Source organism: Pristis pectinata, chromosome 11 (assembly GCF_009764475.1).
Source record: "Pristis pectinata isolate sPriPec2 chromosome 11, sPriPec2.1.pri, whole genome shotgun sequence".
NCBI classification, from domain to species: Eukaryota; Metazoa; Chordata; class Chondrichthyes; order Rhinopristiformes; family Pristidae; genus Pristis; species Pristis pectinata.
The window spans coordinates 81,725,760-81,747,205 of NC_067415.1; the positions used below are offsets into that span (position 1 = coordinate 81,725,760).

At 44.1% G+C, this 21,446-nt stretch overlaps 1 protein-coding gene across 3 annotated transcripts in view; it reads left to right on the plus strand.

The window, feature by feature from the left end:
- The window catches only part of LOC127575759 (protocadherin-9), a 728,604-nt gene that overhangs the window by 143,347 nt on the left and 563,811 nt on the right, over positions 1–21,446 (plus strand). The window lies entirely within an intron of this gene.

A 21,446-nucleotide genomic window follows, 5' to 3' on the forward strand; every position in this document is an offset into this window, starting at 1 on the left:
GATAATTCTGAAGCATGGTTACTTTTGCAACGTAGGAAACACAGCAGCTACCTAGTGCACACAAGCTCCCACAGTGATCTGAAATTGTCTCGATAGTCTCTTCTTAGAGGTGTTAAAGGATAGAGATTGTCTTGGGCAGCATGAAGGGCTGCTCCATTCTTTCAAAATGAAAGTTACAGGATCGTCTAGATCACCTTACCAAGTGGGTAGAGCTTCTGGTTAAAGTCTTGTCTAAAAGACGGTATCTCCAACCACGTCATGTCACGTCCTCTTGGTATCTGCAGTGTCAACCTAGATCTTTGTGCTTGAACCTCTGGATTGGGATTCAAACTCACAACCTTCTGACTCCACAGCCAGCATAATTAACAACAGAGTATCTTGAGTGTCCATTTGATAGCGTCACTGCTAGCTATTATTGGCTAAAGTTGGGACTGGTTAAGGAAAATGGGTTGGAAGCAAATGATTGACCATGATCTTCTTGACTGGTTGGGCAAACTTGGGTTGTTTTCTCTGGAGCCGCAGAGGCTGAGCTGAGGCCTGATAGAAGTTTATGAGATTATTGGAGGTGCAGATAGAGTAGACAGCCGGTATCTTTTTCCCAGCATTGAAACGTCTAGTACTAGAGAGCATACATTTAAGGTGAGGGGGGGGACAGTTTAAAGGAGATCTGCGGGGCAAGTTTTTCCACACAGAGAGTGATGGGTGCCTGGAATGCACTGCCAGGGGTGGTAGTGGAGTCAAATACGATAGATGCGTTTGAGAGGCCTTAGATGGGCAGAAGGGATTAGTTTAGTTAGACATTTATTTACGTTTAATTAGTTTGGCACAACATCCTGGGCCGAAGGGCCTGTTCCTGTGCTATTCTGTGTTCTATGATGGAACAGGGATGATGACCCGAATGGACTATTTCTGCGTCTGTATCTTCACTTGGCAATCTCACTGAATATGGTGGAAGAGCAAGATATCACAGATGCTGCACATGCGCGGTAAAACCTGGAAAATGCTGGCTAATACCCAATAAATCGGGCAGCCTCCACTAAAACAGAAACAGGATGAACGTTTCCAGTAGAACGGGACCAGGAAACGTGAGTGGAACCTGCCACGGTGGTAGAAAGAACACCTCTGAATGGAAGGGCTACCAATTTTGTCTGCTCAAGGCTCACGCAGAGAAGGGTAGGACACCTCCAAGCAATTGGAGTGGAATTTCACATCTGGCTATGTTTTGTCAAAGAATATGAAGATTGATGGAGACACAAGAGACTGCAGATGCTGGAATCTGGAGCAACACACAGTCTGCTGCTGGAACTCAGCAGGTCAGGCAGCATCTGTGGAGGGAAATGGACTGTCAATATTTCGGGTCAAGACCCTTCTTCTGGACTGAAAGAGAGGAGATAGCCAGTATAAAGATTAATGATAGTGAGCAGCACACATCTCCGACCTCCTGACTTTGTAAATAAAAACATGGCCAATTTCGAACAACATGTAGAGAAATAAGTGTTCGTCATTCACTTAGTTTATAGCACCATGAAATTTACACATAGACTGAAGGTTAATTTACTCAAAGTTAATATTTCATAGAGCCATATATTTCCAACCAAGATGTTAATTGAGTGTAACTACCATGTTGTGTTTTTACTCAGTTAAACGGGTTCCTTCCACCTTTTCACCCGAGATGTAGCACAGAGGTCAAACATTGCAGGATAAACACGGGAAGATAATTTATTTTTTATAAATGCCATCACTTCCATGGGAAAACCACACACCATATTTAAATCAGGATCTTTTAAATTCTCCACAGATGAAGAATTACTATGTTCTTTTTCCTGCTTGCTTTCTCCTGTCGAAGGCAGAGCCTCTCTTTAAATAAATTTGCGGAAGGTTAGGCAAATGGTTATCTGGAAGATAAATAAGAAAGAAAGACTATTATTTGAAGCCCATAAACATGCTTTAGCATTTAATACACTGTGAACATCATACGGTTTATGAGGGAAAGGTATTTTATTCTTTATTGGAATGTACAGTTCTGTTAATCTGACACCCTTGGGACGTTGGTGGTACCAGACTGGCAGACTTTCTGGACTATTGGATGTTGCTCATGTTATTATCTCAACCAACTCTTAATTCACTTTCTTTTTGGATGTTTCAAAGTAGGTTGAGTATTTTTTCAGTGGACCGGCTGAGTGTAAAAAGAGCAGGGGGAAGCAAAACCCAGAGAGTTTAAAGGGAGCGCTGGAAACAGGACCCCCAGGAATTTTTTTAAGAAATGTGGGAATGGGGCCCTGGTGAGAAGGAGTGTGGGAATGGGGCCCCGGTGACTTTATGTGGGAATGGGGCCCCGGTGACTTTATGTGGGAATGGGGCCCTGGTGAGTTGATAGTGTGGGAATGGGGCCTCAGTGAGTTTATGAATTTCATGGGAATGGGTTCAGTGAGCCAGCTACCAGACCTTTGGGATATCCGGGCAATCAGATAGTGGATTATCGGAGTTGTACTGTAACTGGATATCACTACGGGGAATATTTTCCTTCTTTCAATACACAGGTTCAGTAAATAATCACTGCTATATTGCAGCACATTTTCATCTACGGTTATTTCTAATGCATATCTTTATTTAGAATCAAAATATGCTTGCTTTCATGAGCACATTCAAAATAGGGGAATGTTGTCAAGGGAACAGAGGTAAGTTGTGCCTCTCACAGGGAAAGTTTGCATCTGAATTATTTTGATTTGAAAGCAGAGAGTTATAATGAATTCCTGTGAAGAAAATCAAGAGAGATGCAGGACTTGGGGTCCATGGGCACAGCTGAGAGGTTACGTCTCAAATTGGGCCAGTTTATGCTCTAACCTGGGTGCACAGGAGTGGTGACCAAGGGATTTGTGTGGTCCCAGAATGATTCTGTCTGGTCCACCTCTCCCCTACCCTAACTTGCTAGTAAGAGTAACTTGGTCCTTGAAATCCTGATCAGCGTATAGCTTCTCTCTGGGAGTAGCAAGCCACGTGCCCATAATATAAGGAATGGAAGCAAGGGAATTCTTGCAGCCAGCATTGGCATTTCATAACATTATGCTGGTTGTTTACTTCAGGATAACTTCCTGGCACTAATCTTTGATTCCTTTAGTGTCTAAAAACCTACAGATCTCTGTCTTGAATACCCACCTACAGCCCTCCGGATCCGTTATTCTGAACACTTGCCACACACTGGGAAGAAATTTCTCCTCAACTTTTGTCCTGAATGACCAACTCCTTTCTTAGAGACCATGACTCCTGGTTCTAGACACTGGTGAATGCGCACAGTCTTTTTCCCAGGGTTGGGGAATCAAGAAGTACATAGAACGGTACAGCACAGAACAGGCCCTTCGGCCCACAATGTTGTGCCGACATAGCTATTACCTCCTACCTAAAGAATGCTCATATCCCTCTATTTTCCTCTCATTCATGTGCCCATCCAAGCCCCTCTTGAAAGCCCCCAATGAATTTGCCTCCACCACCCTATCAGGCAACACATTCCAGGCATCCTCCACTCTCTGAGTAAAAAACATACCCCTCATGTCTGTTCTGAACCTATCCCCTCTCACCTTAAATGCATTCCCTCTGGTATTGGATCGCTCAATAATGGGCACAGGTTTAGGGCGAGAGGGGAGAGATTTAGTGGGAACCTGAGGGCCACTTTTTCACTCAGAGAGTGGTAAGTATACGGAATAAGCTGCCGGTGGAAGTGGTTGAGGCAGGTACAATAACCACATTTAAAAGGTAGTTGGACAGACACATGGATAGGAAAGGTCTCGAGGGATATGGGCCAAATGTGGGCAGTTGGGATTAGCTTAGATGGAAACCTTGGTCGGCATGGGCCAGTTGGGTTGAAGGATCTGTTTCTGTGCTGTATGACTCTATGACAAGAACAGACACTTATTGCTCCAATTATGAAGGACCCTGGTGAGACTGCATCTGGAATATTGTGTACGGGTCTGGTCTCCCAACATAAGGAAGGATATATATGCAAAAGTAGTAGTGCAACTAAGGTTTACCAGACTGATTTGTGGGATGGCAGGTTTGTTGTATGAGGTGAGCACAGATACTCTCTCAAGTTTAGAAGAATGAGAGGTGACCTCACTAAAATCAAAATATACTTTGTACTTTCCCACACGTGTGTTCATGAGTACATTGAAAGCAGGGTGATGTTGTCAAAGGAACAGAGCTAAACCATAGAACCATACAGCACAAAACAGGCCCTTCAGCCCACCATGTTGTGCCTCTCATGGGGAAAGTTTGTTACTGACCTATTTTGATTTGAAAGCATAGAGTTATAATTGGTTTCTACAGGTCTTGGCAGGTTAGATGTTTCCCCTCTATACACCTCTATAAGATCACCCCTCAGTCTCCTCCGCGCCAATGAACAAAGTCCCAATCTGCTTTGTACTCAAGTTCTTCTGCAGTAAAGATACCATTTGCCCTTCCTAATTACTTGCTGTACCTACATGTTAATTTTCAGTGATTTCCACACAAGGACAACAAGGTCCATGTGAACTCCTCCAGTTTTCAAACTCATGCTATTTTTGTTTCGCATTATCCTTTCAAACTAATAAAATAGTCATAAACTTTGAAAGTACGAAGATTCGTCAGCACTGAATAATTGTAAGAAAAGCAATAAAGTTATTCGTGCTGTTAAAAATTAATAAAATACTGAAAACACCAAAAATTGTAGGAAACAAATATGTATTTAGACATACTTAATTAGTTATACAGTAACAATCAAGTGCATTTAAATTAAAACAATTAATTAAAGAAAAGTGTAAATTACCTGAAATTTATCCATCTTCCTCAGGAAACAAATCACAACAGATTCTGAAAATCCGAATTAAAAGCAAAACCTTCAGAAATATCGGAAATCTGGAGTATTGCATTCAATTCTGGTCGCCCCATTACAGGAAGGATTTGGAGAGGGCACAGAGGTTGTTTGCCAGGATGTTGCCTGGATTAGAGGGCATGAGCTATAAGGAAGGGTTAGACAAACTTGGGTTGTTTTCTCTGGAGCGGAGGCTGAGGGGAGACCTGACAGAAGTGTATCAAATTATGAGAGGTATAGATAAACAGCCAGCATCTTTTTCCCAGGATAGAAGTGTTTAATACTGGAGGGCATGCATTTAAGATGAGAGGGGAAAAGTTCAAAGGAGGTGCGCGGGGCAAGTTTTTAACACAGAGGGCGGTGGGTGCCTGGAATGCATTGCCAGGGTGGTGGTGGAGGCAGATACAATAGAGGCGTTTAAGATGCTCTTAGATAGGCACATAAACATGTAGGGAATGGAGGGATATGGGCCATGTGCAGGCAGAAGGGATTAGCTTAATTAGTTTGGCAGGCACAGTAGTGCCGCGGTTAGCGTAACGCTATTACAGCGCCAGCGACCCGAGTTCAATTCCCGCTGCTGTCTGTAAGGAGTTTGTACGTTTTCCCCGTGTCTGCGTGGGTTTCCTCCGGGTGCTCTGGTTTCCTCCCACATTCCAAAGACATACAGGTTAGGAAGTTGCGGGCATGCTATGTTGGCGCCGGAAGTGTGGCGACACTTGCGGGCTGCCCCCAGAACACTCTACGCAAAAGATGCATTTCACTGTGTGTTTTGATGTGCATGTGACTAATAAAGAGATCTTATCTTATATTGTAGGCCGAAGGGCCTGTCCTGTGCTGTATAGTGATGTTCCATGTGCTCAGCAGGTCAGGCAGCATCTGTGCAGAGAGAAACAGAGAACAAGTTTTAGGTCAATAACCCTTCATTAGAACAGGTGAGTTCTGATGAGAGGTCATCATCTTGAAACGTTCACTCTGCTTTTCTCTTCGCAGATGCTGCCTGACATGCTGAGTATTGCCAGCACTCGGTTTTCATTCCAACTTCCTCGGAGCTGTTCTGCTCTGGGGAAATGGAGGGAGAAGTGACTGCTGGGAAGCTGCAGGAACTTGGACCTCTTCCTTTGAGGTCGGTTGTTGGGATGTAGCCAGAAAGGCTGCAGTGGGGAACATTCAGGAAGTTTGACACCCATGTTTGGCTGAGAGACTCCCAGTGTGATTTATCCCTAATCTATCCCTAAGGTTGACTGAGGAGAGAGCAAAAGGGAGCATAGTGAAGCGGTTCCAGCAATCTCAGTTCAATCCTGACCTTCGGTGCGGTCTCTGTGGAGTTTGCACATTCTCCCTGCGACTGTGCGGGTTTCGTCCAGGGCAATTTCATTTTCCTCGTCGTCCAAAAGACGTGTGGGGTTGGTAGGTTAATCAGCCACTGTAAATTGTCCCCAGTGGTTGATGAGTGGTAGAATTTAAGAACAGACGCAAGAGACTGCAGTTGCTGGAATCTGGAGCTCCTGGGGGAGTTCAGCGGGTCAGGCAGCATCTGCCGAGGGAAAGGAATTGTCGAAACCCTGCATCAGGAACCTGAGGACAGTTGGCGAGAATAAAATGGGATCAGTGAAATGTGTAACTGATGGTCGGCATGGACTTGGTGGTCCGAAGGGTCTGTTTCCATGCTGTGTGATTCTGACACTCTCAAAAAAGTGTGCACCTTTGCACCTAAGGATCTTCTCAATGGCATGAGTAAAGTTAAATAGACATAAATCAGAGGGAATGATTGGAAAGCTGCAAATCACACACCGGTGTATCATTTCTTTGAGACACCATTGTAAATATAATATAAATGCTAATAAAACTAATAAGGATTTCAGGAGAATCGTCTCTATCTAGAGAGAGCTGAGAGCGTGCATCTTACTGTAAAATGAGGGACTGAGGTAAATAACAGGGATATGATGAGGAAGCATACAATGAAGAAAAAAGGACTGGTACATGGATAGGAAAGGTTGAGAGGGATAGGGGCCAAACGGGGGCAAATGGGATGAATATACAAAAAAAAGGCAGGCACGGTAGTGTAGCGGTTAGCGTAATGCTTTACAGCACCAGAGACTTGGGTTCAATTCTGGCCGCTGTCTGTAAGGAGTTTGTATGTTTTTGCCATGTCTGCGTGGGTTTCCTCCAGGTGCTCCAGTTTCCTCCCACGTTCCAAAGACGTACGGGTTATGAAGTTGTGGGCATGCTATGTTGGCGCCAGAAGCGTGGCGACACTTGCGGGCTGCCCCCCAGAACACTCAACGCAAAGGATGCATTTCACTGTGTGTTTCGATGTACGTGTGACTAATAAAGATCTGATCTGATCTGATCTGAAGTGCTGGAGGAACTCAGCAGGTCAGGCAGCCTCTATGGAGGGAAATAAACAGTCGACGTTTCGGGCCGAGACCCTTCATCAGGACTGGAAAAGAAGAGGGCAGAAGCCAGAATAAGAAGGGGAGGGGGAGGAGGACACGCAGGCAGGGGACAGGTGCATTCAGGTGATAGGCGAGTCCAGATGAGAGGGGGAAGGTAGGTGGGTGGGGATGGGCCGGGGGGGGTGGGGAGATGTAATAAGCTGAGAGCTGATAGGTAGAAGAAGCAAAGGGCTGAAGAAGAAGGAATCCGGTGGGAGAGGGCAGGTAGACGTTGGAAGAAAGGCTTCATTAGGCACCTTGGTCAGCATGGACAAGTTGGGCCGAAGGGCCTTGTTCTCTGCTGTACATTCTGACTCGAAGGATGTGCTGATGGGGTTTGATTGGGTGGAGGCCTGCTTGGAGCACACGTATGAACAGACCTGATGGAAGCACCGTGTAATCATGAGTCCGGAGAGTTCAACATGTCACCATTGTCCATGCACAGTGAGCATGGAACGTTTCGGATGTTGCGCGGGAGAGAGTGCAGAGGAGATTCACCAGGACGTTGCCTGAATTGGAGGACTTTAATCAGAGCGAGGGATTGGCTAGGCTGGGCTTGTTTTAGCAAAGGAGGCTGAGGGATGACCTGATACATAAGATTATGAGAGGCAGAGATGGGAAAGATACTCAGAATCCATCCATAGATAGCATCCTCTCTGGATGCATCACGGCTTGGTACGGCAACTGCTCTGCCCGGGACCGCAAGAAACTGCAGAGAGTTGTGGACACAGCCCAGCACGTCACGGAAACCAGCCTCCCCTCCTTGGACTCTGTCTTTACCTCTCGCTTCCTTGGTGTAGCAGCCAACATAATCAAAGACCCCACCCACCTGGGTCATTCTCTCTTCTCTCCTCTTCCATCAGGTAGAAGATACAGGAGCCTGAGGGCGCATACCACCAGGCTCAAGGACAGCTTCTACACCACTGTGATAAGACTATTGAATGGTTCTCTTATACGATGAGATGGACTCTGACCTCACCATCTATCTTGTTGTGACCTTGTATTGCACTTTCTCTGTAGCTGTGACACTTTACTTTGTACTATTGTTGTTTTTACCCTGTACTGCCTCAATGCACTCTGTACTAACTCAATGTAACTGCACAGTGTAATGAATTGACCTGTACGATCAGTATGCAAGACAAGTTTTTCACTGTACCTCGGTATAAGTGACAATAATAACCCAATACCAATACAATATCAAAAACAAGAGGGCACAGGTTTAAGGTGAGAACAAGTTTTAAAGGGGTTCTGAGGGGTAAGTTTTTTTACACAGAGAGTGGTTGATATCTGGAACATGCTGCCAGAGGAGGCGATGAATCAGATACCATCACTCTGTTTAAGAGGCATTTAGATGGACACTTAAATAGGCAAGGCGTAGAAGGATATGGTCCTAATGCAGGAAAATGGGATTAGTGAGAATGGGCAAAAGGGTCGGCATGGACGTGGTGGGCCGAAGGGCCTGTTTCTGTGCCGTACAACTCTGACTTTATGAATCTGAGACCCTTTTCATGTTTATTCTGCGTTTACTGATGTTATGAAAATGCCTTAAAAATACAGGAGACACTTGCTGTCACAATAACTTTCAAAAGAAAACTTCAAACATTTCATTGGAACAGAATAATGTTTGCAAGTGTTGTGTGTGGAGATGTCTTTGGACAGAGTGTCATTAAAGTTGGAGATGGGCATACTTCCTTCTGTAGTACAACGTCTACATCCAGGCTTGGCGACTGTTGATACCACACACTGTGTTGGCAGATCTCTCCATACAGAACTGTGAAGGAGACTTCACGCAAACATGTCCCAAGTTTTACTCATTTTATGAGTGCACTTTACGTGTTTTCAAATTAGTTTGGACAACCAGGGCTGGGTTTGAGCTTTGGTCTACTGATACCTTCCTTGTGGATGGTCGTGGGCCGCCAGTTGTACTCCCCTTTGCATGTCCAGCCCTCATAATGTCAATGGAACTTCAGGAGATGAGTGCAAATGTTGCCTGGAACTCATCATGGTGAATCAGAATCAGATTTATGATCACTGACATATGACGTGAAATTTGTTGTTTTGCGACAGCAGTACGGTGCAAAGACACAAAATCTATAAATTACAAAAATAAATAAACTGTAAAAAAAAGATATAATGAGGTTGTGTTCATGGACCGTTCAGAAATCTGATGGTGGAGGGGAAGAAGCTGTTCCAGAATCGTTGAGTGTGGGTCTTCAGGTTCCTGTACCTCCTCCCTGATAGTAGTATTGCAAAGAGGGCATGTCCCGGATGGTGAGGGTCCTTAATGACAGATGCCACCTTCTTGAGGCACCACCTCTTGAAGATGTCCTCGATGGTGGGGGTGGTTGTGTTCGTGATGGAGTTGGCTGAGTGTATAGCTGAGTGAGCACTGGTAAGTGAAAAAAAAACCTGCGGATGCTATAAATCAGGAAATTCTGGAAACACTCAGCAGGTCAGGCCTTACCTGTGAGAAGAGAAATGAAGTCAACGTTTCAGGTTGAAGACCTTTCATCAGAACTGGGGATTGATAATGAATTTCTCATAGCAATTCTCTGGCCTATCCTGGGCTCTCTCTTGTTCAGAATTCTGTTTCTTAGCTTGTATGGTTCTGAAGTGGCCCATCGTAGAAATATGAAATGTGTTCAGAACAAATTGATGGTTTAAACTGGACAGTTTCCAACCTTGCTGCCTGCCGATGTTTATGGATAATTGGTAAATTGGTTTATTATTGTCACATGTACCGAGGTACAGTGAAAAACTTTGTTTTGCATGCCATCCATACAGATCATTTCATCACAGCAATACATCGAGGTAGTACAAAGGAAAACAATAACAGAATGCAGAATCAATTGTTACAGTTATGAGAAAGTGCAGTGCAGGCAGACAATAAGATACAAAGGCCACAACGAGGTAGGTTGTGAGGTCAAGAGTCCGTCTTATCGTACGAGGGGTCCATTCAATGGTCTTACAACAGTGGGATAGAAGCTGTCCTTGAGCCTGGTGGTACGTGCTTTCAGGCTTTTGTATTTTCTGCCCGATGGGAGGGGGGAGAAAAGAGAATGTCTGGGGTGGGTGGGGGTCTTTGATTATGTTGGCTGCTTTATTGAGGCAGCGGGAAGTGTAGCCAGAGTCCATGGAGGAGAGGCTGGTTTCCGTGATATGCTGGGCTGTGTCCACAACTCTCTGCAGTATCTTGTGGTCTCGGGCAGAGCAGTTGCCAAACCAAGCCGTGATGCACCCAGATTAGAAAGTCTGGCAAAGCTGACCCTCCATACCCAAGTCCTTCGACAAAGTGGAACAGGCCACGAAAGGCAACTAGGCCTCAGTTGGTGGATCCTGAAGCCACGACCCTGGAACACCTTGACAACCATTTGATAACTGCTTACTACCTTTGAACAGTTATTAATTTTCTCTGATAATCGGGTACATTTAAACACATTGCAAGTAGGCTGATAAAAGCTGAAAGTAAATTACTAAAAATCAATTAAAACATGATTAAAGTAAAATAAATAAAAGACACTTTCCTGCACCTTTTCACTCAAGCTGAAGGAGGAGCAGATCACGATGAACGGAGACACAAGAGACTGCAGATGCTGGAATCTGGAGCAACAAACATCAACAATTCCTTTCCTCCCACAGATGCTGCTTGACTCACTGGGTTCCTCCAGCAGATTGTTTCTTGATTCCACTGAATGGTTCTCTTTAAAGGAAGTACTGTATTTTTAAAAAAAATTACCTTTTAACACAAATACTTTGTACTGAATCTGCGAGGCCTTTATATTTGCAGGAGTTTAACCCTAATTTTATCTGCTGTCATTGTAACAGGCATTTTACAACATATGGATATGTCGGGGTGAACGAGAACGATTCATTCTGTGTTTCCCTGCTCACATTTACACTATGCCTGCCAAACCCAGTCTGCAGTATCAACCTGCTCTCTTATGTGAGAATTTCTGTGGGTTTTCTCCCAGTGTGCAGAGGTGGAGACTCCGGTGAGAGATCGCCACATGCAACTGTAGCTGTGTGCACTCTTCTTAATTAAAATCCAATTATCCTGAAGTTCTGCAGAGCACGGCCATGTGCCTGTGCATATAATGCTGAATTTGCAAGCTAATTATGCCAAGAGAAACAAATAATGGACAACTTGCTAATTGTATCGGACACTTTTGCATTGCAGCAGAATGTCGAGACAAAGCAATTTTCCTCTGTTGTGTAACAAACTGCCTGTCATTTATGTTGGTTTCCTGCTTGTACAGTTCTTGAATTTTTGGTGTGTCATTCAAACTACTAGAGCAGGCGTTATCTTAAGACTGGCTTATAGAGTCATACAGCAGGTAAACAGTCCCTTCGGCCCAACTGGTCCATGCTGACCAAGCTGCCCCATCCAAGCCAGTCCCACTTGCCCGCATATGGCCCATATCCTTCCAAACCTTTCCGATCCATGTCTTTTAAAAGTTTAAAAGGCATCTTATCTGGATGCATCATGGCTTAGCATGGCTACTGCCCTGCCCAGGACCACGAGAAACTGCAGAGAGTTGTGGCCACAGCTGAACACATCATAGAAACCAGCCTTCCCTCCGTGGACTCTGTCTCTACCTCTCGCTGCCTTGGTGAAGCAGCCAGCATAATCAAAGACCCCACCCGCCCAGGTCATTCTGTCTTCTCCCCTCTCCCATCAGGCAGGAGCCTGAGGGCACATACCACTAGGCTCAAGGACAGCTTCTATCCCGTGGTGGTAAGACTATTGAATGGTTCCCTTATACGATGAGATGGACTCTTGACCTCCCAATCTACCTTGTTATGACCTTGCACCTTATTGTCTACCTGCAATGCACTTCCCTGTAGCTGTGACATTTTACTCTGTATTCTGTTATTGTCTTTACCCTGTACTACCTCAGTGCACTCTGTACTACCTCAATGCACTGTGTAATGCATTGACCTGTAAGATTGGTATGCAAGACAAGTTTATCACTGCACCTCGGTACAAGTGACAATAATAAACCAATACTGATACACGCCTCAACCACTTACTCCGGCAGCTCGATCCATATACATACCACCCTCTGTGTAAAAAAAAAGTTGTCCCTCAGGTTCCTCTTAAATCTCTCCCCTCTCACCTTTAACCTATGCCCTCTCGTTCTTGCTTCCCCAACCCTGGGACAAAGACTATGTGCATTCACCCTGTCTATGCCCTTCATGGTTTTGTAAATTCACCTCTTAGTCTCCTACACTCCAGGCGAAAAAGTCCTGGCCTGTCCAACCTCTCCCTATAATTCAGCCCCTCAGGTCCTGGCAACATGCTCGTAAATCTTCCCTGCACTCTTTCCTACTGAATAACATCTTTCCTCTCAGCAGGGTGACCAAAAGCAGGCTTGGTTCAGAGGTATTACAGCATTTCAATTTCTGTTTTTTCCCCAAGAGCTGAGCAGAATTTTTGAAAATCATTTGTAATTTTGCACACAGCTCTTATAGTTGCCTCCTGGTTTAAGCTGACATTTCAATGAAAGTTCCCTGTATTCTCTCAGAATTTAAGTGCTTGATGCTTGTGATCCCAATAAACATTAGTGGGTAGGAATTCATCCCTGGTCACTTGAGCCAAGCAAGCAAAACGGTAATTACTGTGTATTGTACAGCACTTCTGCAATTCAACTCCACTAATGTCAATGAAAGCAATTTTCATAAGCAGAGGACAAAACACAGGCCTCCACAACATTGCACATTTACAGCATGTGTCCAAGGACAGATTTCTATCCTCTAGCTTTCCAAGTGAGTTTCTAACAACCTCTGCTGCCAGTGAGAAATTGCAAATATGCAGGCAGCTGGAGATAAAAGACTAAAATTCAGCGTTGCAATGTTTACCCATTCAAGACTAACACATTCTCTAAATATTTGAACAAACGAAAAATTCTCCAGATGCCACATATTTGAGCTAAAGACAGAATGTGCTGCAAAAGACACAGTTGGTCAATCAGCATCTGTGGCGAGAGATTCAGATCTCTGGCCTGGTGGTCGATTGGACAAACGTTAACTCTTTCTTCACAGATCTTGCCTTGCTTGTTTTCTATTCAAATTCACCAAATAGTTGCATTGGGCTGAACAATGAGTTCGACACAAAAGCAGAACATACAAGCAGCTTCTCTGAAAGCAGTCAGTGTTTCAGGTCAGAGACGTTTTTACGCCAAACTTGAGGAAGTTCTCCTCTGCTTGAAGGCCCCTTTTACCTGAAACATTTGTTTCTCTTTCCACAGATGCTGCCTGACCTGCTGAGTGTTTCCTGCACTTCCTGATTTTCTGCACCTGCAATTTTTTGATTTTCAATAATTTTGACAAGTTTGATCTTTGCTTTGACTGCAGTTTACCTCAGGATGGTCCTTTGACTCTCGAACCCAGGCATCTCCTTCATTATCCTGACATGCTGTGTAAACTGAGCATAATGCTCAATATGTTAGACCCTTTATTGATTCTTTTTAAAATTGAAGTGAACATATTTCTACTTGTAGAACAAATCTTTGAAAGCTTTGCCTTGTTTCCAGCCTGACAAGACTAAAGTACGAGAATGGAACAGAATCATAGCATTGTTACAGCAGAAAGATGTACGTATACATACTTCTTTGGAGATCAAGATTATTGTCATGGGCATACGTCCACAGGGTATAAATGCCATGAAAATTAGGTTTTTGTAGCAGCAACACAATACATTGCCAACATGGCAAACATAAATTACATGAACTTAAATTGGCATAAATTATACATAACTTACTTGACAAAATAAACACAATGACAATGGTGTGAGTTGAGGGAAATATAGTTTGAGGTAGAATTTTTCAAGTCGGTTCAAGAACCTGACGGCAGCGGGGAAGAAGCTGTTGTTGAACCTTGACGTGTGGGTTTTCAGGCTCCTGTACCTCCTGCCTGATGGCAGCAATGAGAAGAGGGCACGGCCCGGATGGTTGGGGTCCTTATTGATGGATGTCGCCTTCCTGAGGCATCGCCTCTTGTAGAAGTAGATGTGGAAGGTTAGTTCCTTGATTCCCTGAATATCCAAAAATATCCATCTCTTTGCTGACAAATTTTCCCTTCAAATCGCTCTCCTCTTCATATCTGAAAGCTGGGATTGAGTCTGCCGCTATTATTCTTCCATACTCTGCTCTCGTGACCTAGTGCCTGATGAGGGAATTTCCTCACACTGCTGTCGATTCTTTTGCCAATCACCTTCAATCTGAGTTCTCTAGTTGGGGCACTTCCTCTTTATTTACTTTGCCCACACCTTACACAACTTCTCACATTTCTATGATGAGTCCTCAGGGTCTGAGCTCTTGGGAAGGTTTGCATGGGAGAATTAGCAGTTCAGTCGCACTTGAAATGCACAGATATTTTTGGACAATTTGCCAGTGTTTGAAGGAACCTATCATCTCCATGTAAAGGCATCATGGATCAATATAAGGAAAAAGCAGATGGGAGAGAAACCAACGATGGATAAAGATTCATGGGTTCATGGGTTAATTGCCTGCTGTAGAATTGTTAGGATTCTGGGGAAGATAGGTCACAGTGAAAATCAGTGGGAAGTGGGTGGGTGTTGGTAGTTGGTTTATTATTGTCACGTGTACTGAAATACAGTAAAAAGCTTTTGTTTGTGTGCCATCCAGACAGGTAATTCCATACATAAGCACATCGAGGTCATAAAAAGAAAAACAGAATGCAGATCATAGTGTTACAGTTGCAGAGAAAGTGCAGTGCAGGCAGACAAATAAAGTGTCAGGGATACAACGAGGTAGATTGGGAGATCGAGACCTGGCATAGACTTGATGGACCGAATGGCCATTCGAAAATATGGAAAGGGAAAGGCAGGATAATGTCTGTGCGGAGTGTGAATGTCTTTGAGACCAGTTGGGCTGAAGGCCTATTCTTCAAGAACACCTCTGAAAGATGCAATGAAACCTGCTCAACCCGCAGAACATCGGTGTGAAACTATTTTGCATGGTGTGACTCTTTCATGAATAGATCTTACCCGACATCACTCTTTCCAGAAGTTCAGCCCATGTGTGTAACACACATAGGCACCAAATGCAACCCAACCCACACTCGACATCAGGTGTGAAAATCAGTGTTGAGTAATACCCTAGCCCTTGGAATCCGTAAGGTTTACTGGCATGTTGTGACTCTCTTGATTGTTAGCCTGTTGTAACTTTGAATTTGCAACATTAATCTGAATGTTAAATATTTATGAAAAAGTGGCTCATTGGATCGGAATAAGATTAGCTGTGTGATAACAGCTTCATTGATATTTAGCTTGGAATTATCTATTAAACAGATCCATCATTTTACTCACAGTCTCAGACCTCTGTCAGTTAAGCTCTGGATACTTATTTAGATGTTGTCAAATGTTGTTTCTTTCTGACTTTGAGAGACTTTGGGATTGGAATAGGTTGTGGGAAACCATAGCACAAACAATCTGCTGGAGGAACTCAGCGGATCGAGCGGTATCTGTGGGAGGAAAGGAACTGTTGACGTTTCGGGTCGAAACCCTGCATGGGGACTGAGAGCGGAGAGGCGAGGGAAGAAGTATAAAGAGGGGAAGGGGAGTGGTGAGAAAGGAGTCTGAGGTGATCAGCGGACTGAGGAGGGGTGTAAGGTGATGGGCAGGTGGTGCCAGGTAGGGGAGGGGAGCGGGGGTGGAGTTGGGAAACAGAGGCAGGTGAAGGTGGGGGGGGGGGTGTGGAGGGAAGATTGAAGGTAGGAGACGGCTGCTGGAGGGAGATAAGCAGGAACACAAAGGGCTCCCAGTGCTGGACTCTGATAAGTGGAGGAAGTGGGAATGGGAACCATTAGGGGAGAGGTGTATGGCAGGTGGAACCAGAACCATGTGGGGGTGGAGGGTGAACTGTGTGTGTGTACTGGGTGGATGGAACCGGGGGGAGGATGGAGACGGGGTGACGGTTGATCTGGGGCTGGTGGTGGAGAGTGGGTTTGAGAGAAAGGGGATTGTGCTTTGCTCCAGATTCTGGCATCTGCAGTCTCTTGTGTCTCTTGAGATTTCTTTATTAGTCACATGTACATCGAAACACACAGTGAAATGTATCTTTTGCGTAGAGTGTTCTGGAAGCAGCCCGCAAGTGTCACCACGCTTCCGGTGCCAACATAGCATGCCCACAACTTCCTAACCCGTACGTCTTTGGGATGTGGGAGGAAACCGGAGCACCCGGAGGAAACCCACGCAGACACAGGGAGAACGTACAAACTCCTTACAGACAGCGGTCGGAATTGAACCCGGGTCGCTGGCGCTGTAATAGCTTTACGCTAACCGCTACACTACCGTGCCTGACATGGGAAATTAAATGTCTCCATAGAAAATCAAAAGTCTGGATAAGGGAGATCTGTGATTGAATTGATGTGCGTTTGGAGAGTCAACAAATTAAAACTTTAATTTGATCCAAAGGTATTCTAACCCATTCAGAGAAAAGGGTAGAAATTTGCCATGGATTTTCGGTCCTAAACATGTGCTGCTTGAAATGAAAAGAGAATGGTGGAAATACTCAGGAGGTGAGACAGCGTCTTATGGAGTCATAGAGAGATACAGCATGAAAATAGGTCCTTCGGCCCATCAAGTCCATACTGACCATCAAACACTACACTAATCATAATCATAGCAGGCACGGTAGTGTAGCGGTTAGTGTAACGCTATTACAGTGCCAGCGACTTGGGTTCAATTCTGGCCACTGTCTGTAAAGGAGTTTGTATGTTCTCCCTGTGACTGCGTGGGTTTTCCCCGGGTGCTCCGGTTTCCTCCCACATTCCAAAGACGTATGGGTTAGGAAGTTGTGGTCATGCTATGTTGGCGCCGGAAGCGTAGTGACACTTGCGGGCTGCCCCCAGATCACTCTGCGCAAAAGATGCATTTCACTGTGTGTTTCGATGTACATGTGACTGATAAAGATCTTGTTTTATCTTATTTTACAATCCTTCCATAATCCCATTTTTTATTCTCGACATATTCTCATCAATTCCTCTCAGAGTTTACCACTCCACTGACACACCAGGTTCAATTTAAAGTGGTCGATTAACCTACCAACCCGCACGTCTTTGGGATGTGGGAGGAAACCGGAGCTTCCAGGGGAAACCCACGTAGCCGCAGGGAGAATGTGTACACTCCACGCGGGCAGCACCTGGGGTCAAGTTTCCATCTGTGGAAAGAGAAACAGAGTTAATATTTCAGATCAAAGAATCTGCATCAGAACTAGGAAAAGTGAGAAAACAAGTTTGCTTTAAGTTTTAAAGAGGGTGTTGAGGAGGGATGAATAAATTGGAGCACCGTGTGATCACATGCAAACTCCACACAGACAGCAGCGGAGGTCAGGATCGAACCCAGGGCGCTGGAGTTGTGAGGCAGCAGCTGTGCCACTGTGCTGGCTACAGAAGCTTAAGAATTGGTAGGGAATAAAAATCGTGTTTTAAAATGCAGGCAGATCACACGTTTGTGGAAGATTATGAGAGGCCAAGGTATCACGATAAGAATGGACTTTTTCTCTTGGTAGGGAGTGCAATGCCAGAGGCATAGACTTCATATAGAAAGTAGAAAGCATTTGGGGGGAAAATCGACCCAAAGGACTTTTTCCCTTTCACAGACTGAATAAAATAACAGTAATATGATGAGAGATATTTTTGTAATCTGTGATGCTTAATTAAGTGCAATATCTATTTACATTTGTGAAGCAGTGTGACAAAAATCAATGAAGCTGGAAAATATCCTTTGCTTTATTCCTTGCTCACTGTAACAAATAAGTCATTTTAATGGTTCAGTTGTTATTTGTGTATAATCAGTACAAGCCTGTGTCTAACGTTGCCGGATTATTGTCTAATAGCAATAGCTTGAGGGGCGTTAGCGAAATGACAGTCAGTAACCTCCATGAGGGGAATTTACAGACTTGGTAAAATGAAAAATGATGCGGTTTAAATTTGAACATACGGGAAAGATACAAGTGCTCATTAAATACCAGAATTGTCACCATTGCTTAGGAGACCAGCAGTAAAGACAGCAATTAGAATGGGCCAGAAGAGCTTGGAATGTTATTTCCATTAAGAATCGGAATACAGTAAAAATTGTTTTAGAATGATGCCGATTTAAAACAGATTTGAAAATTGTGGCAGATTTTACATTTGTCGCTTGCAACAAGTAAGCTCCTGGAGGAATTTAAGTAAAATTACACTTCCAAAAACTAGAGTGATTTTGAATGTAGCATATTCCTAGATAGTTGATTGGCCACTGCAGAAACACCACCTTCGTTCCTGTGGTGTCCTAGACTACAGCACTTGGCTTGTCAGAAAAAGCAATAATCACGAGCAAGAAAGTACCTTGTCCCACACATACCCTGAACCATTTGCCACCCAGTGTGATATAATACTGACTCTTCATTTTGACATGTAATCTGTTGGCATTTAGTTGTCACAACTTAATATATGATTCATGAAGGCGGCGCAATTTATATCCTGCCCAAGCAATGATTACAGCTTCTTTACCGCCTGTGAATAATCAAGGGCCATTCTCTTATATTCTTGATTCAGTTAAGACAGAGCATGAATTGCTAGCCCGAGTTAAATGAGGGCTTATTTGAATGCTCAGAAGAAATGCATTTTGATTAAAGGGAGTTTTATTAGTTCTGTTGTCATTACCAATTGTAGTTTAATCGACTTGTGTTTCTCAAATGATCACAAAGCATGTTTGGGAACATAGAAACTTTGGGAAGAGCCGGCTCTTCTGTTCGATTACATTGTGGCTGATCCGTAACCGATCTCTGTCAACTTACCTTGTGCAGGTGTTTAGTAGACCCCAAGTAATGCTTGCTGAACAAAACCCCATCAACCATAGTTTCTGAATTTTCATTTGAGCCTCATTACACCAACTCCTTGGAGAGAGACAGAGGGATGTCCTCCACCCTTTTGCATGCAAAGAAATGAGCCCTTCACATCCCAGTTCTCCATTTTGGACTCTCTCACCAGGTGGATATTCTCTCTCTTGCGCTCCCCCTCTCTCTCCCTCTCTCTCTCTTTCTCTCGCTCTCTCTCTCTCTCTCTCTCTCTCTCTCTCTCTCTCGCTCTCTCTTCTCTTCTCAAATCCTCTAATCAATCCAAACACTTGATCTGGAACTTTGAAAAGTGTTGCTCCATCACTTAAACGCTCACTGGATGTTGTCTGGTGGACACATTGATCTTTGGCCATTAAGTACAGATTGAACAATAAGCTGCTTTTGAGCTTCTGATTTTCTCTTCTAATTCACAAAAAAAAGTAAGGAGAGCTCAGCAAGGGAACTGGCCATTCATCCTTCTTTCCAGTACTGGCCAAGATCATGAGTTCATACAACAGAAACGAGGCCATTGTGCCTGTGCCAACTCTTGGGAAGAACTGTCCAAATGGTTCTAATAACCTGCTTTATATTTCATTACACCATAGAAGGAGGCCCTTTGACCCATCCAGTCTATGCCAGCTCACAGTGCAGTCTCATTTTCCCACGATTTTTTTCTGTACCCTCTTCTCCCCACATTGCCATCAGTTCTACAACTCACCTCCACTGAGGATCACGTGGAAGGGACAATTAACCACCAATGTGCACAACTGTGGGATGCAGGAGGAAACCCAGGCGGTCACAGGGAGAATGTGCAAACTCCACACACACAGCACTTGAGGTCAGGATTGAACCCAGGTCCTTGGTGCTGTGAGACAGTTCCTCCACTAGTTGTGGCAACATGGCATTGCTAATGTTTTGTATTATTTACAGCAATCAGTTTGGTTATTTTTGCGTGCCTTTCTTTGAAGAGTAAATGCAGAAAATGAGAGCTGGCTGTTAATCCCCTCTGTACCACTAAACCTATCTGTAGCACCAGATAACCATTGGACAAGGTGCTCCATTTACTCACTGAAGAAAATATAGGCAACCTCTGCATTACGGTCATTTGGGAAATGGAAATTTGCCCTTGTAGAATTCACAAATCACGACCAAAAAGTTTGAGATCCAAAATAAAATTCGCTCCTATTGAATTTTTCTGGAAAAATACATTAAAATTTTTTTGATTCAACTCACGTTTCTTGATGATGTGGCTTCGCGTTACGGAAAATCGTGATACGGACCTTTTTCTCGGAACACAACCCTTTGTAATGTGGGGGTTGCCTGCAATTGTTGTAAAGCCACTGTCACTAGCTCTACTCTTCTGAATGGTCTGAGATTAAACAGTACCTGGGTCTACGGTTGTAACTGCTTATGTGTCTAGCTATTGGAGAGCAAGGTATAGCCAACACATCAGGAAGAGGTCTGGAAATAGTCTGGAACAAGTAAACTTCTGCTGCTCTTCAAATGATTGCTAATTTACAACGGCTGGTTACCAAACATTTCTGAGACTTTTAGCTTTGTGCATTTAGCTAGTTCAAGGTCATCAAATACATCTCACAGACCGTACACCAAAATAAACAAAGAATAACATTGACCAGGAGCCCTGCTACCAATACGTGGAATGGGTTGTCTAATACAAGAAACTATATAAAGGTAGTCAGCTTCACGCATTGGAACTGCAGTGTTATAAATACTTCTCTGTCCAGATCACAGAAGGGTCAGACCAAATATGTGTTGCAAAAGGTCATGATATATTTTCCTATTGGTCTTCATCATAACTGTGGAAGCAGCTCCAGAATTTTTAATGCCTTGACTATTTTTGTCAGACCAGCGAGGTTTAACAATCATCTTCTTTTAAGTTTCCTTTCCCAAGGTCACTGACTGAAGCCAGGAATTCATTTCCTCGGATGCTGGTATTTTGGTTACATTCTGCATGAAACAGCATCGATAGCAAGTGACATTAGGCTATTCAATTAGTTGTGATTATCTGAAAGTGCCCCAGGTCAGCCTCTGCCACCGTCTGTGTAACCGAAGTCATCTGCAACACTCTTTCACTTGCCAAAGCTCGCACCAATTCCACCCCAGCCCTGTACTTGCACCCTTGCACTGGATCCCAGTCTGAGGACTTTCGAAATTTGTATCTTTGTCTTCAGATCTTTCCATGACCTCACCATTCCCAAATATAAAACCACCTGTACACTCTTAACATCTCTGCCTACCTCTTGCACCCCTTCACTCCATCACTGGTAGTTGTGCCTGCAGCTGAACTCTAAAATTCCCTCCCTAGAC